Below are 14642 nucleotides of genomic sequence, written 5' to 3' on the forward strand. Positions count from 1 at the left end.
CATCAAGGTGTGCTTTTGCTGCTGCTTTTAGTTTGTTAGTGTATTCTAATTGTTAAGTTCTTCTTCTTCCAGTTGGTAAATTATATTGAGCAACTCCCAAACAGAAAAAAACAATATATATTAGTAGTTTTTTTGTGGGTTTTTTGGACTATATATTAGATTTTGTCTGTAAGGGTGCCTTGTATCAAGCTGGGTTCCTCTGCTCCATGCATATTCCACTCTTCCATCTCCAAAAATCAACTCCTTCACATTTTCTGTCCTTGCAATTTATTACCAAATTTCTAGACTTATAGATGAGTATATACAGTACTCTACTTCCCACCAGCTCATCCAGTAACCCAGCTAACCTAGTGCTTTTAAAGTATCTTAAGTAAAGACAGGCATGTATTGCTGAATTAGATTCTTATACAGAAATCTTCCATATTCAGTGGTTGACCCATCCTTGCCCTTGTTGGTATATGTTGAAGATAATCAGATGTCATTGTTGGGGTAATCATTACTCATCACAGAGGCTTTCAATTGGAATCAACAAAATCTTTCAAATCGTGAGTCATTTGAATCTTTCAAATTTACTTTCCTCATATCTTCACTAGCTAATTTTATGTACATATGTAATTGTAGTGTTTCTCAGAATGATTCAACACCATCAGCTGTAAATTTTCATATCTGAAAGAAATATTTGATGTATGCCAAAATGTGGTTAGACCTTTAGTTGTTTTATATATTTCTGTATCATGAATATTTATAAACCTCTTAGTTCTGAAGCTTTATAATAATAAAGCATGCAATGTACAGAGTCCAAAACATTAAACTGCAGTGTTTGCTGTCCTTGAAATAGCTGTTAGATTGGACTACTCAGAGAAGGATTGCAAAAATAGATAATTTTTCCAGATCCATCTAAAAAGAAAAACTGTTGTATCCAATTGGATTTTAAAATGGAATGCATTCCCTTGGTATAATCGGTGTCGCAAAAATAAATGTTCTATTCTAAGCAACTGTGGAGGAGATCTTAGGAGCATGTGGCCTTTCCATATCATCTCAAGGATCGAATGGATGCTAAAATTGGTGTGCCTTTATGTCATGGGACAAAGACATGGAATTGTTGTCATTGTGTGCCTTCAAGTCATTTCTGACTTGTCATCCGCTATATATGTTTATCAGAGATTTAAGAATATTGACATTTTCTTCTCAGTATGAATGGGTGTCTCTACATCTCTGCATGTTGCAAGGAATAGGGTGCATTTTTGTGCATTTTCCATTTTTTTTCCAATTCAGAAAAAAATGCAAAAAAATGTTTTCATATGCAAAAGAATTGCAGTTTGTGCAAAATACAATGTGTGATGAACAACAGGGTAGAGGGCAGGGTATATATAGAAGCAGCTAAGGCAGTAATGAGGAAAAAATTAAAGGAGTAACAGGTTAGTTTGGGAAGATGGCTGCATTATGTTGGTTGGAAAAATGAGTTAGACAGTAAGGAGGAAAAACAGTCAGTCAAACATCTGAGGGGAGAGGTCAAGGAAAGTTTAATGTAGAAGCAAGATGACTTTAAAAAACAACAACATAGAAATATGACAGTAGAAACCAGCTTTCCTCTTGATGTTTTGAAACAGCTAGTGATTTAACAAGCCTTTTGTTACTGTTTTCTCATGCATGTACAAACCCAAATCCAAACCATAATATGTTCATCGGTGTAGCCAACCCCTGTTAGCCATTTGTCTGCTGCTCATTTGACCAGCAGAAGTTTCCTATGTGGAAATACCAATATCTTTAACCAACTCACTGGTTCAGCACACAAACAAGGTTGCATCCACACTGCATAAATTATCCAGTTTGACACCATTGTAACTGGGATATGTAGTTTTGTGAGACATTTAGCCTTCTCTGTCAGAGATGTCTGGTGCCACAATAAACTATAAATCACAGGATACCAAAAGATGGAGTCATGGCAGTTAAAGTGGTGTAAGGGTGAACCATTTCTGCAGTGCTGAAGTGATGGTTAGTGCAAACAATGTTACTGTCCTGCATTTGAGTCCTTTAGGCACATGATATGTAGGGTAGAACAATCTGGAGTCACTGAGCTATAATATATTATCACTTTTTTTAAAAAAATGACATATCTATCAATTCTACTTTGTCTCACTTTTCTATTTGTCAAATTGAATGGTTATCCCTAACTTGGGCTGCATCCGCACTGCAGAAAAAATCCAGTTTGACACCAGTTTAACTGCCATGGCTCAGTGCTGTGGAATTCTGGCTGCTGTAGTTCATTGTGGCAGCAGGGCTCTCTGACAGAGAAGGCTAAATGTCTCATAGAATTACAAATCCCAAAATTCCCTACCTTTGAGCCATGCAGTTAATGTGGTGTCAAACTGGATTATTTCTGCAGTGCAGCCCAGTACTCTTGGGCAAAAAAGGCTCAAGACCTTCAAAATTGCAATTCCCAGGATTCCATATGGTAGAGCTAAAGCACTTAAAACAGTGTCAATGCATTATTTCTACAGTGTACACACACCCTTTGTGACCCCTTTCCAGTCTTAAACTCAGCTCATCATAAGTATTACATTAGTATGAACACTGATATTCACTTTTGTGTACATTTCTCCTAAGACATACATCTTTGTATGTTTCCTAGCATGTACAGTCTTGCAAGCAGCTGTCCTAATGTAATGCATTTTAGCATTATGACCACTAATATACACATCTTAAATTTTTTAAATTGATGCATTTCATTTATATAGCTCCAGTTGGGATAAATGTTTTAGGAGGGTGCAGTATCTGTGGCTATAGTTCCCAGGGTGTTTTCAAATATACAAATGATATGTCTTTTGTTCTACAGAATTTTCTGGCACCAGCTGCGACCTTTTATTCTCACCCTCAAGTAGGTCTTTTTTTTAAAATCTGAGACATAACAAAACATAAAAGTCTTTTGTTCTCCACATTTCCTCTTTTAATTATTTTTCTTAGAGTTGTTGTCCTTGTGTGCCTTCAAATCATTTCTGACTTTTAGTGAACTTAAGGCAAACCTATCACTGTATTTTCTTGGCAAGATTCATTCTGAGGAGGTTTGCCATTGATTTTCTCTGAGGCTGAAGGAGTATGACTTGTCCAAGGCCACCCTCTGGTTTCCATTGCTGAGCAGGGATTCAAACCCTGGTCTCCTAGTCCAATACCTAAACCATTACACATACTGGCTCATTTTTCCCCTCAAATTTATAATGCTTTAATGCATCAGAGAACCAATGTGGTGTAGTGGTTTCAGCATTGGAATATGCTCTGGAGACCAGGGTTTGAATCCCTGATCACCCATGGAAACCCAGTGGGTGACTTTAAAAGAGTCACACCCTCTCAACCCTGGAAAACCCCACAATAGGTTTGCTTTAGGATCACAATGTCAGAAATGACTTGAAGGCACACAATAATATAACATCAGTGAAACGGAACTTTTGCACTTTAACTGTAAGAATCTTTTTTAAAATTCAGAGAGGAGTAAATTTGCCTTTCAAACCATAGGATTGTTTCACTAAAACACTCCCTATGTTTCAATACTTTGGAAGAGCCCTAGTGCAGCTCCAAGAAATTGCTACACAAACAGCTTGCACAACAGGGCACACTGACACAGAATGAATGGATGCAGATGTGACAGCAGCCTGCAAAATCTGGCAAAACTCAACAAGATACATTGAAAGAACTCATGTTTTTTAATATCAAAGATGAGGAGCACTTAGAAAAATAGAAATTCTGAAAGTTAATTTAGCGTATTGATACAAAGGGATGGAACTAGATGCAATAGCACAAAATAAAACTGGAATCCTTATTTTTAGAAACTTAGTACAAATTATTTCAATATTCTCTAAACCATTCCAAGAACCTCACAAAATTGCCAAAACTGCCTGACTGCAGTGATTCTTCCTGTATTACACAATCTACCTTTCTAAAAAAATCTGTTTGTAAACTGAAGACCAATAAATGCCTTTTTGGAGCTTTTAAAGTGTTGGTAAATGCAACTGAAATGTTGATATCTCAGCACTTTCATCTCAGCATTAATTTCTGACGGCTTCATAGTCAAAGAAGTCTTATAATAGTTTGAGACAGACTCAGCATCTGCTTCATCTGGATGTAATGAAGCTTTCATTCTTGGTGCCAACTATTTATTGGAGCCCAACTTCTGACATGAACAAAAAAGGTTTTCACAGATGGACTATCACAACCTTTTTTGAGGGGGGGGGGGTTGAGTTGCATCTCCTTCTCCATTTCCAAATGTCATTCTTTCAGATCTTTCAATAGGCAGAATATTTTTGTGAGCTGAATAAAAAGCGGTCTGAAAGTTCTTTTGCAATGAATATACTACCCACATTTCTACTGGCATGCACATTCTTTGACAAGAGGCAAAGAAAACAAGGACCTGCCTTACATAACACTGAGCTTCATGGTTGTGTTTTTGAGGGCAGATTAGAGAACAAAAAGGGATAAAACAAGTATTGGAGATGGAAGTGACAGCTCCAGACAATGCTTTTGACAAGATACTGTTTTGTCTCTAAAGCCAAGCATAATTTTCTGTGCTAAGTATTAAACCACAAGCCAGTTCTGAATGTATTTAAAATTGCCTCAGTACCATGACACCAAACATGAGGTAAGGGACTGGAAAAAATTGTTTCCACATGTAGGTGCCTCGAAGAGATAGCTCGTAGCAAGAGTGCAAAGGAAAAAACAGTAAAACACAAAGGCGTTTATAATCACAAACAGAACTTTGTGAAGTGAAACGTATTTATTTATTTTTAAAAGTTTTGATCTCCAAGCACATACAAAAATGAGAAGCATGCTAGATTAGGACAAGGGCCTGTCTTGTTCCACATTCAGTTCCCACTGTGGACAGCTAGAAGCCCAGAAAAAGAACATGGCTGCAATCAGTGGTGTCACTATCCCTGGTGTCACCTGGTGTGGACAGGATACAAGGGGAGAGGCGGCAGTGGCCTCCCCCCCCCCCCCCCCCCCCCCGCCATACTGCCTTGCACCCCTGTCCACCCTCCCCACTACCTTTTAACTAGATTGCAAATGGGTTTGAACTGGTTTAAATTACCATGGTTTCACTTGAACCAAATCGCTGAAGTGATTCAGAGCAGGGGGGGGGCATGCACTAGACCCTTTTAACCCATGTCTTTTTGATGCTGATATTTTCCACATCGTTTTGGATAAATCAGTTCCGCACAAGTGTGAACTAGATGTGGATTGGAATCAATTTAAATTTGCCCTTTGGCCAGCTGAAGCAGATCCATTTTGAATCAATTCATTCATGAATGTGAACCACAAGTGGGTTATTTTATTTTATTATGTAGCAAGAAAATCTGATCGGGACAAGTGTAGTGTGAACCATGCTCCACTGCTAAACCAATCCATCAATTTGGTTAGCAAAGTGATGTATTTGTAAGTGGGAATGCAGTCCTTGTAAGGGCTCTCTCACTTGCCTGGCCACCCATCCAGGGCAACCAAGGGACAACCAGGCAAGTGAAGCAGTAGGAGGCAGAAGGGGTGCACTCACTCCCACTCCTCTTCCGCTGCCTAGTTTCCTCCTCCTCCATTGCTAGAAGGTAAGAAATATACTCTAGTGTTCTTGTGGGGAAAATGTGTATGGAGCCATGTTGTTATAAAAAATGCTTTTTTATTTGTTCAGCTTATGTGTTTCAGGTATAAGCCCTTCTTCATGAGCTAATTCTTCTGTTTTTCTTTCTTTCTGCTGTTGTAGCCAGAATTCCTAGCATTATGTGATAATACGTGATAGGACGTCCCCTTTCTATAACTGCAGATTGTTTTCTACTTCCTAGTCATCAAACAGAGGCTGGATGGCCATCTGTCGACGATGCTTTGATCTGGATTTCCTGCATGGCAGGGGGTTGGACTGGATGGCCCTTGCGGTCTCTTCCAACTCTATGATTCTATGATTCTATGATTCTAAGACTCTGGTCATACAAGAGTCCACAGGGAAGCGAGACAACAGTCTGCAGTTATAGAAAGAGGATCTTCTGAAACACCCAAAACAGATCAGTTGAACACATAAAAAAGCCTTTCTTACAGCAACATGACTTCATATACATTTCCCCCCACAAAAGCACCAGAGTATACCTCTTACCTTCTAGCATCCCACGGTGGTTTTTCTTTCCAACACACCCTCCTCCTCCATTACCCAGCTTCCTCCTCAGTGAAAAAGCTGAGCAAAGGAGGAGCTTTGAGGAGTGAACATTCATCCCTACTCCTCCTCCTCCTCCTCTGCTGTCCAGCTTCTTCCTCAGCAAAAATGTTGGGCAACAGAGATGGCACTGGCACCAAATGAAGCAGCACCAGCAATCACACATCCCTCAGGAGCAGGAAAAGGACCCAACCAGGTGTCACCCTGCCTTTGAGGTGTCACCTGGTACAGTCCGCACCCCCCAGTGATGCCACTGACTGTGACAACACCTTTCCTTCTGATATTTGGAGGCATACTGGAAGTAATACATAGCCATCACAACTATTATCCATAGACTAGTACCCATAACGTTTTGCTCTATGAATTTACCCAGAGTACATCTATCCTGTAGAAATAATGCAAACTGACAGTATTTTAACAGCTATGGTTCCATCCTACAGAATCCTGGGAATTGTAGTTTTCTGAGGCACCAGCCCTCTTTGGCAGAGAAAGCTAAAACTATAAATGTAAAACTATAAATCCCGGGATTCCATAGGATGGAGCTACAACATTTAAAGTGGTGTCAAACTGCATTATTTCTACAGTGTAGATTCACCCTCTAATCCTCTTTGTAAAGCTGTCCAAGCTGATGACCATCTTGTAGCAAATTCCACATATATTTTATATGTAGGCCTTGTTTGCTTATTAATCTTGCTTTGTATTGCATTATGTTTCAATAGTAAAAGAATAAAAGAAAACCCTCATCTTAGAGTGATCCTTATCTAAATAAACACTGTGTGCCCCTATGCTGACAAAGAAATTCCATTCCCTTTTTGCATGGTATTTGGTTGTAAGGAGAACTTAATATGCTAAGTTACTGCCCAGTTTATGGCTGGCAAAATTCAGAAAGCATATTTCAAGAAAAACTCCAAACCAAGGCAAAATTGGTCATAGACATACACTTCAGAATTTTTTTTTCCATGACAGAAAATCAGATGTGCTTGTAAAAGGGGGGGGGGGGGAGAGAGAAAAGGGAATCCAGCAGCACCTTTGAGACTGATTATTATTTTAGCATGAGCTTTTGTGGATATCAATCAACTTCTTCAGATGCAATATAGAACGATATTAAAGCCTCTGATTATTAAGAATATTTATACAGTTGTGGGAGTGGGGAAAAAAATAACAGGATCCCGAAAAATGCAAATCATGATCCTTGCTCTAAATCTTCTAAGGTCTGCATGAGGTGATACAGGTTTTTCAGATCTTTAATGGTCAATTAGTATCAATATGTCAAAGCAATAAATCTGATTACTAAAAGTCAATTTCCTTGAGTTCAAAGCCTTCTCTGAGGACATTCCTTTTCTTGTATGTGCAGTAAGGGATTTGTGGATACAGTTCAATTCAGCTACTGTATTTCTTTCTCTAGTCTTCCTTTGTAATTTTCTTGAGAATTGCGATATGTAAATCCTATGTGCCTATGTTGCTTTCATTTCCATAGTAGTAAGAGACAGTGTGTTTATTCCTTTACCCAGTGGTGGATCAACTCTGATATCCAGCCTGCTCCTTGTAACTGAATGTGTTGACAAGGAATGAAAATGTAAGTACATAACTGATCCCAGGTGTTCCTCAATGCCTCACTGTTGTCTGTTACTCTTATTCCAAGTTAATATTGTGTCTGAAGAACCTTTGTCTAACTTAATAATTAAACTAATTAAAATGTTTGCATGGTGGTTCATGTGCATGTCTTATAGTTAAATTGTTTTTGAAGACTTTCTGAAAACTCATTCCGTAATTAACATCCCTATCCCAGGCCCCAACCTGGGAGGGGAAATGTATCCAAAGTCATGAGACTTTCCAAATGTCATGGAAGTGCCAAGCAAAGGTAACAAATTCTATTATTCCCTATTTATTTTTATAAAAAAATAATCATTGCCCATGGCAGTCTACTCTGTGAATAGGATTTTTGGTTATGAAACAGATTTCCCAGCACCTGGCACCTGATTTGTTCAGCTGTTAGGAAGACATGAACCTGAGACTTTCTGCATGCATATCACATGCCCTCCGAATATCTTGTTTTGGCAGAGAAGGTCCTAATTAACCCTCCATCATCCCACTTTTTCAGCTGCTTTTAAAATGTCCCAATTTACTTCTTTTCTTCCTACCTTCCCCCTTTGTCTTCAACTTATTTCAGTTGCTGCAAACTGAGTTCAAAGTACAAAAGTAGTTTACATTCAGTTGAACAACCATAGAAGTTCAACTGCCCAATGTCAACAGTGAGACTAGCAATGCAAACTGCACTACAGCACCATTTCCAGATGAAAACTGTGTACAATTAAATCACTGAGGTTTTTTAAATCATCCATGAATGTCAGTGTACAGCTTTCTAGGTTCCGATAATAAAATACATGCTCAACACAGATCCTAAAGCACAGCACTATGTTCAGCTCTCTCTCTCTCTCTCTCTCTCTTTTTAACCAACATACTAAAGTGCTTTAAAGTAGCATGAAATGGAAATAAAGAGAAAGGATAAAGGAGGGGTGTAATTTATGGACAATAGTTCTCAACCAGAGGTGCGTTACTTGACAAACTCTGGGGTCAAATTTTTTTTACCTCCAAGAACTTCCACAGGCTGCATTAAGTCCATGGTTGCTTAAAAACAAGCAGAAATGAAGACAATGGACCACAGAAGAGAGCAGACTATTTTTTATTTCGGCAGGGTTGAGCTATCCCTCACCCCCAACATGTTTCCATACATCAATTTTAGGTCAGGATTTAAAAAAAAAAAAGAATCAAGGGATCAGGGGATAGTGGGGTTGTACTTTGCCAACCCCTAATCTAAACAGAGGGCAGGATTACTGTTTATGGGAGAAGAGCCAGGAACTTTGTGTAACTGAGTGGACTCTGAATTCCCAAGCAGTTGCATTCCATTCCCTTTGCAATCATAACAACTAGAGACTCAAAAATAAAAATGATCAGATGTGAATTGGCATTACGTGGGCAGTGCCCCTCCATTATTAACAGAATAACAAACGTGGTATCTTTGCACTATATTTCTTGCTGACCTTCAAGAAGGGCTGGTCAAATTTCTCCAATAACTATCAAAATCCCTCCCAATCATACTTTGTTCATTAGTGCTTTCAATTATTAAAATGTTAAAAAATAAAATTGCTGCCCCTATTAATCATCAAGTAGCATGTATTTATTTGATTTATATCCCCCTTTCTCTCAAAATGGGATTCAAAGTAGAATGTTTAGAATCCTGTTCAGTACTCTCAACAGATGTACTCTCTCAGTACAATGGAAGGCTGAAAAAATATATGCAAGTAGGTGCAACACTTGCACATGGGTTGCATGCAGACATGTGCTCACGTGCAAACTCTAACTATAATGTAACTGCACGGGAAAAGAAAAGTGATAGTGTTAGGGTCACAGGCATACATTTTGTATCAGATGTTGCCTAGGAGGCCACCGCAAGTAAACACATGAGCCAAAGCTGGAGGAAAGGCCACAACTTTATTCAGCAAGCAATGAAATTGGTAGGGTTGGCCCAAAGCATGAGGTCAGGATCTGTACTATTGAACCCCCCCCCCCCCCGGTTGTTCGATAAGCCGCACGCCTGGTGACCGCCCCTAGGCTAAGGAACGCCATCTCGCAGCCATGCCACCAGCACCGGGAGGTGCTACCGCGTTGTGGCCCCCACAATGGCCGCAACGTATGCCCTCATCGCCCCCGGGTACCTAATGACTCCCATACCAGTGCTCTGTAGCCCTGGTAACCACACCAACCAGATCCATGACCTATTCTGCCGCCCCTGAAGTTGTGACTAAAACCACCAACCCGAGGGAGGGAGGGTGGGAGAGCCGAGCAGCAAATGGCACTGGGGCCAGAGCACATGGCCCTTATATAGGCCAGGCCCCAGCATGCACAGCAGGCATGGTGACCCCTCCCCCAAGGCAGCCCAGCCAATGGGCTGCTCTGGAGGACCAGGGCACACCATAGAGAGGTCCTCTTGCCTCTCAGAGCAGCCCACTGAGGTGGAGGACCTCTCCTCCCCATACCAGCCGCCCAATAGCAGCGCAGCTCATCCCAGGAAGGCATGCTGGCGTGAGCCTGGGAACCTTGCTGTGCAGCTCCCGGCGGCAAAGCATCCTGCCCGGTGAGGTGGGTGGCTGCTTGTTTTCAATGTTGCAGTTCAGTTGGTTTTGAGGGATCTCAATGCAGGGAAAGACCATTCCCTTCTTGGCCATGTGGGGACTGAGACAAAGGACAATAAAATTTAAAGTCCATTTCTACACAATTTTATCTATATAGCACCTAAAAGTGTTTTTTCCCCCCAGATGTAGCAGTACAGAGAATTCTTGAGAAATTCTATGTTCTCTGTCTAAGAAAGAAGCCTGTGGCTTCACAAAAGATGATGACAACCTGTAACCTTAGAGGAATCACTTTACTGCTGATAATGGAATTTAAATTTTATTGTCCTTTATCTCAGTCACTACCTAGCCAAGAGGGAAGTGGGATCTAGTTGAACTGAGTTCCAAATCAACCAAACTACAACTGAGACAACAACTGGAATAAAATGTAGGTCTGTGATTCTTACATCATCACTCTCCTATATTATTTTTAACATCTTTTGCCTGGTGGAGAAGTCAGAGGAGCTTAGAAAGCTGGCATATGTTCGGTGCATTTCAGTCGGGCAAGAAAAGTATCACTCTTTTGTAGATTTTGGATTTTGTTTTGTTTGCTGCATGGCCAACATGGCTACTCCAGAATGTTACAATGGAACTGTAAGCAGCTGTGCAGCAATACTCAATGGTCTGAGTTTTCTCTTGTGTAACTTCTCCAGTGGAATCATGCAGTACAACTAGGTGAGTGTATACACAAACTATATTTACATCTGAGGAAGTAGACTGATGCCTACGAAAGCTCATACTGCCAATTTCTTTCTTTCAGTTAGTCTCAAAGGTGCTACAAGATCTTTCTATGTATATTTATATGATTTTATTTACTGTATTTTAAAATGCTGAGTAGGATCTTGGCCAAAGTCCCTCACCCAGAGTCATACTGTTTAATTTTTATTAAAATTGTACTTCAATATATTCAATATGTTAATATAAATAAACCTTACATGTAATTGTGATACTAACTATGGCTTTGTCTGTACTGACCAGGATACTCCAAGGGCAGCCTGGAGTGTCCCAGCCTCTTAGCTGCCCCAATTTCCCCGTTACCTTCCCTTCCCTTCCATTTCTGTCTACATGACCACTTCTGAGGTCAGATTAAGGTGCCCAGCAATGGTCACATGCTGGTCACTTCATTCTGACCTCAGAACATGTGACCCACTGTGGACACACTGGGTGGCTCAGTGGGACACCTGTGCAGACAGCCGCCACAGTGCAGAAACAGAGGGTTCTGAATCTGCCTGGAAATCCAGAACAACAGAAAAGTTGTTTCAATTTGTGTTAACGTTGTTGTGCCCTGATTCTGGTGCAGGATGTGCCAGACATCACCTGGACAGTCTGCACCAGAACCAAGGTTTGGGGCATGCATCATCTGCACAATATGGGGATGGAATGGGCCTTTTGGCCCATGTGAACAAGGCATAACCTATTGACAATCAAATGCACCATAGTCAATGGGATAGCATTAGCATTCCTTTTCCTTCCCCATTGACTACACAGTCATTGACTCTGGTGGCTTGCTGCTGAGTAACAGTGTCATTTTACAAAAATATACCAAGGCCTGAGGGTGCAAAAAGGGTTTATGAGCCACTATTTCCAAACTTAACCTACTTCACAAGATTGTTTAAGAATAAAAAGATCATGTGTCTTCCTGAAGGAAGGGAGGAATAAAAATGGAATAAATAAATAAAGGGAGTTCTGTACCTAACCCACCCAAGCTACTGAACCACAACATAATATAAGATCTCTCTGGGATCAGGGGATGGCCCAAACATTGGTTATACTGGTGTATTTGTGAGTCGTGTGAGCAACTGCAAGTTCATGATGGGCGTACTGACTGCTTTAGCTGTTCCAGCCAATGAAAATAGTAACTGTTGCATGGTAGCTGTGCCTTGTGGTTTTCAAGATGTTTTATGTGGACTTTATCAAGACTTGGGCTTTCCATGCTGGTGTAGAAAGGACAGTGGCAGGGTTGTCCCAGCACTGCGGAAAACATTTATGGATTTTTGCCTTAGTTCCCAATTGTCTCACTAACTTCAGCAACCTTGTGTGATAATATATACAAACAACCGTAAATTGTATCATGACTTCATGGTAAATAGTGCAAAACATTCATTATAAATCTGTTCACAGTTGCTTGGTTACTAACTAATCATATTGGCAAATTCATCTCAGGAACCTGGATATTCTGAAGTCTGGATCTGAAATGATGAGCCCTGCATAAATCTGCACAAGCATGCTAAAATGATAGCCCTTGGCTGCCACCTAAAGGTTTCATGTGTCACGTATAACGGCTTGCCTTTCTCAAATTCAAAACCATATTTTCTTCAAAATTATTTCATTCTCTATAATGATAGAGCAGCAGCTACACCAGGGTAGGGGTTCCTGTTGCCCTGCGGATGTTGTTGAACTCCAGTTCCTATCAGTCTTAATCCCCTAGTTTCTAATTTTGGGGGATTTCCCACCCCATTTCAATGTTATTAAATATCTATGAGTAATAATAGTCCAAACATTTGTCACAAATGTCAGAATTCAGAACTATTGGAAGAGGAAAGACAGTTCTTTTTTTATTCTTCATTTTCCAGAGCCTATGGTGACAGGCATTTTAAAATCAGAACAGATGAAAAATATAAAGAACAAAACACATAATTTTGTTATTTATAAAGTTAATGGCAATTGTATTTTTATCCTATATAGTAACAGTTCTTAAATTCTTGTTCCCTAAGGAACAAGCTGGAAAAAATTGCTTTCTAAACTACAGCTCCTAGTATTTCCCAGTCAACATGGACTGTTTAGCCTTTCCTAAGGTGGGATGGGAACCATGAGGTTTATGGAGCACATGGTCCTTTGTGGGGTGATGCTCTTTGAGCCCCTGCTGGCCCTCCAAAAACCCCTCCCAATTTTGGGCCAAAGGCAACAATAATTTACAAGCCCCAGAATGTTATTTCATGGCTTTAAAATAATGTTTCAGAAAGCAACCCTGAAACAGCCAGCCCCTCCCAAAACCTGAAAAGTTAGAAAGACAGCCTAGAACAGCACACTGGCTGATCACTCCTGTCGCCCTAAATGGCAGCTGCAATAGTGCACTGCATCCACAGCCCTTTGGAGCTCAGGAAGACCTGAAAACAAAGTGGTGCCACCCTCAAACTTCTGGATCATGCCCATTCATACCTAAGGACTATACCACACTATATTGCTCATTTGGAGAAGAATGTATGTATGCTACAGTTATTCCAATCAATGCACCTCATATGTGTTGCACCATGCAGTGCTACTTGCCTAATGGTACCTGAAAAATGTACTTTGAGAGAGTTTAAAAAGGTGAAAGTTTTATATAATCTGAGTATGCTTTGAAACAATTTAACAATGGTGTTGTTTTTGTATGTGTCTGTGTATATGCCTTTAAGTTGCCTGTTGCCTCTGTATGTGTCTATGCCTTCAAGTAACCCCATGTATTCCATAGGATTTTCTTAGGCAGGGGATACACAGAAGACGTTGCCATTGCTTTCCTCTGAAATACAGTCTACAGCACCTGATATTCCATAGTATTAACCAAGTACTGATCAGGCCTCATCCTGCTTATCTTCTAAGATCAGACAGAATCTGGTGCCTTCAGGATATTTAAGTCTTAATGGTGTTGTACTACCAATGAAATACAGAACATACGACATCATGAGAACATTTCAGAACCAACAGACTTGTACAGATACATATTCATTTGTCACACATGGCTGAGTACTTGACCAAGGTATGATTTTTCCATACTGGAGGAGCAACTATTCATGAAATGTGTAATGTGTGAAAACTTCCTGGAAAGATTGGCTTTTAAACTTATTCTCTTTTGTATCTAGGCTGATAGGGCATTTCAAAGGCCTGTTGATGCAGCGGAGTCAACTGAGAACTACTTATCTTTCTTCCTCTGGCTATCAGAACAGTTTGTTCTTTCCCATGTTAAAAAATGGTACTTTGCAGTCACTTCTATGGAGAAGTAAGAATGAATTAGTTTAATCAGACAGACATCAGTTACTAAAGGATGAAGGACTTTTCACTTTCTTCCACCCCCGTAAATACCATACTGAGTTCCTGTTATCCCAAGTTGGAAAAATGTAATTGAGGAGTCTGGGATGAATTTCCCTGTGGACACACTTGGAAGAAGCAACAGTGGCTCCATTAAAAAGAATGAAGAATATTATGATCTGAAGTCAAAGGCTTTCGTGGCTGGTGTCCATAGTTTTTTGTTGGGTTTTTGGGCTATCTGGCCATGTTCTAGAAGAGTTTATTCCTGATGTTTCGCCAACATCTGT

General features: G+C 40.2%; 1 long non-coding RNA gene across 2 annotated transcripts; it reads left to right on the top strand.

Moving 5' to 3' along the window:
- Positions 1-202: 202 nt before the first annotated feature.
- LOC121934218 lies at positions 203-14617 on the top strand. 2 transcript variants are annotated; one of them, XR_006104587.1, is made up of 4 exons: positions 203-545; positions 2837-2878; positions 7693-7757; positions 14190-14617. It is a non-coding gene; the product is annotated as an uncharacterized LOC121934218 (long non-coding RNA). The 2 variants fall into 2 exon arrangements; XR_006104588.1 differs by lacking the exon at positions 14190-14617 and adding an exon at positions 10650-10730.
- The last annotated feature ends 25 nt before the right edge of the window (positions 14618-14642 follow it).

Source organism: Sceloporus undulatus, chromosome 6, assembly GCF_019175285.1.
Source record: "Sceloporus undulatus isolate JIND9_A2432 ecotype Alabama chromosome 6, SceUnd_v1.1, whole genome shotgun sequence".
NCBI classification, from domain to species: domain Eukaryota; kingdom Metazoa; phylum Chordata; class Lepidosauria; order Squamata; family Phrynosomatidae; genus Sceloporus; species Sceloporus undulatus.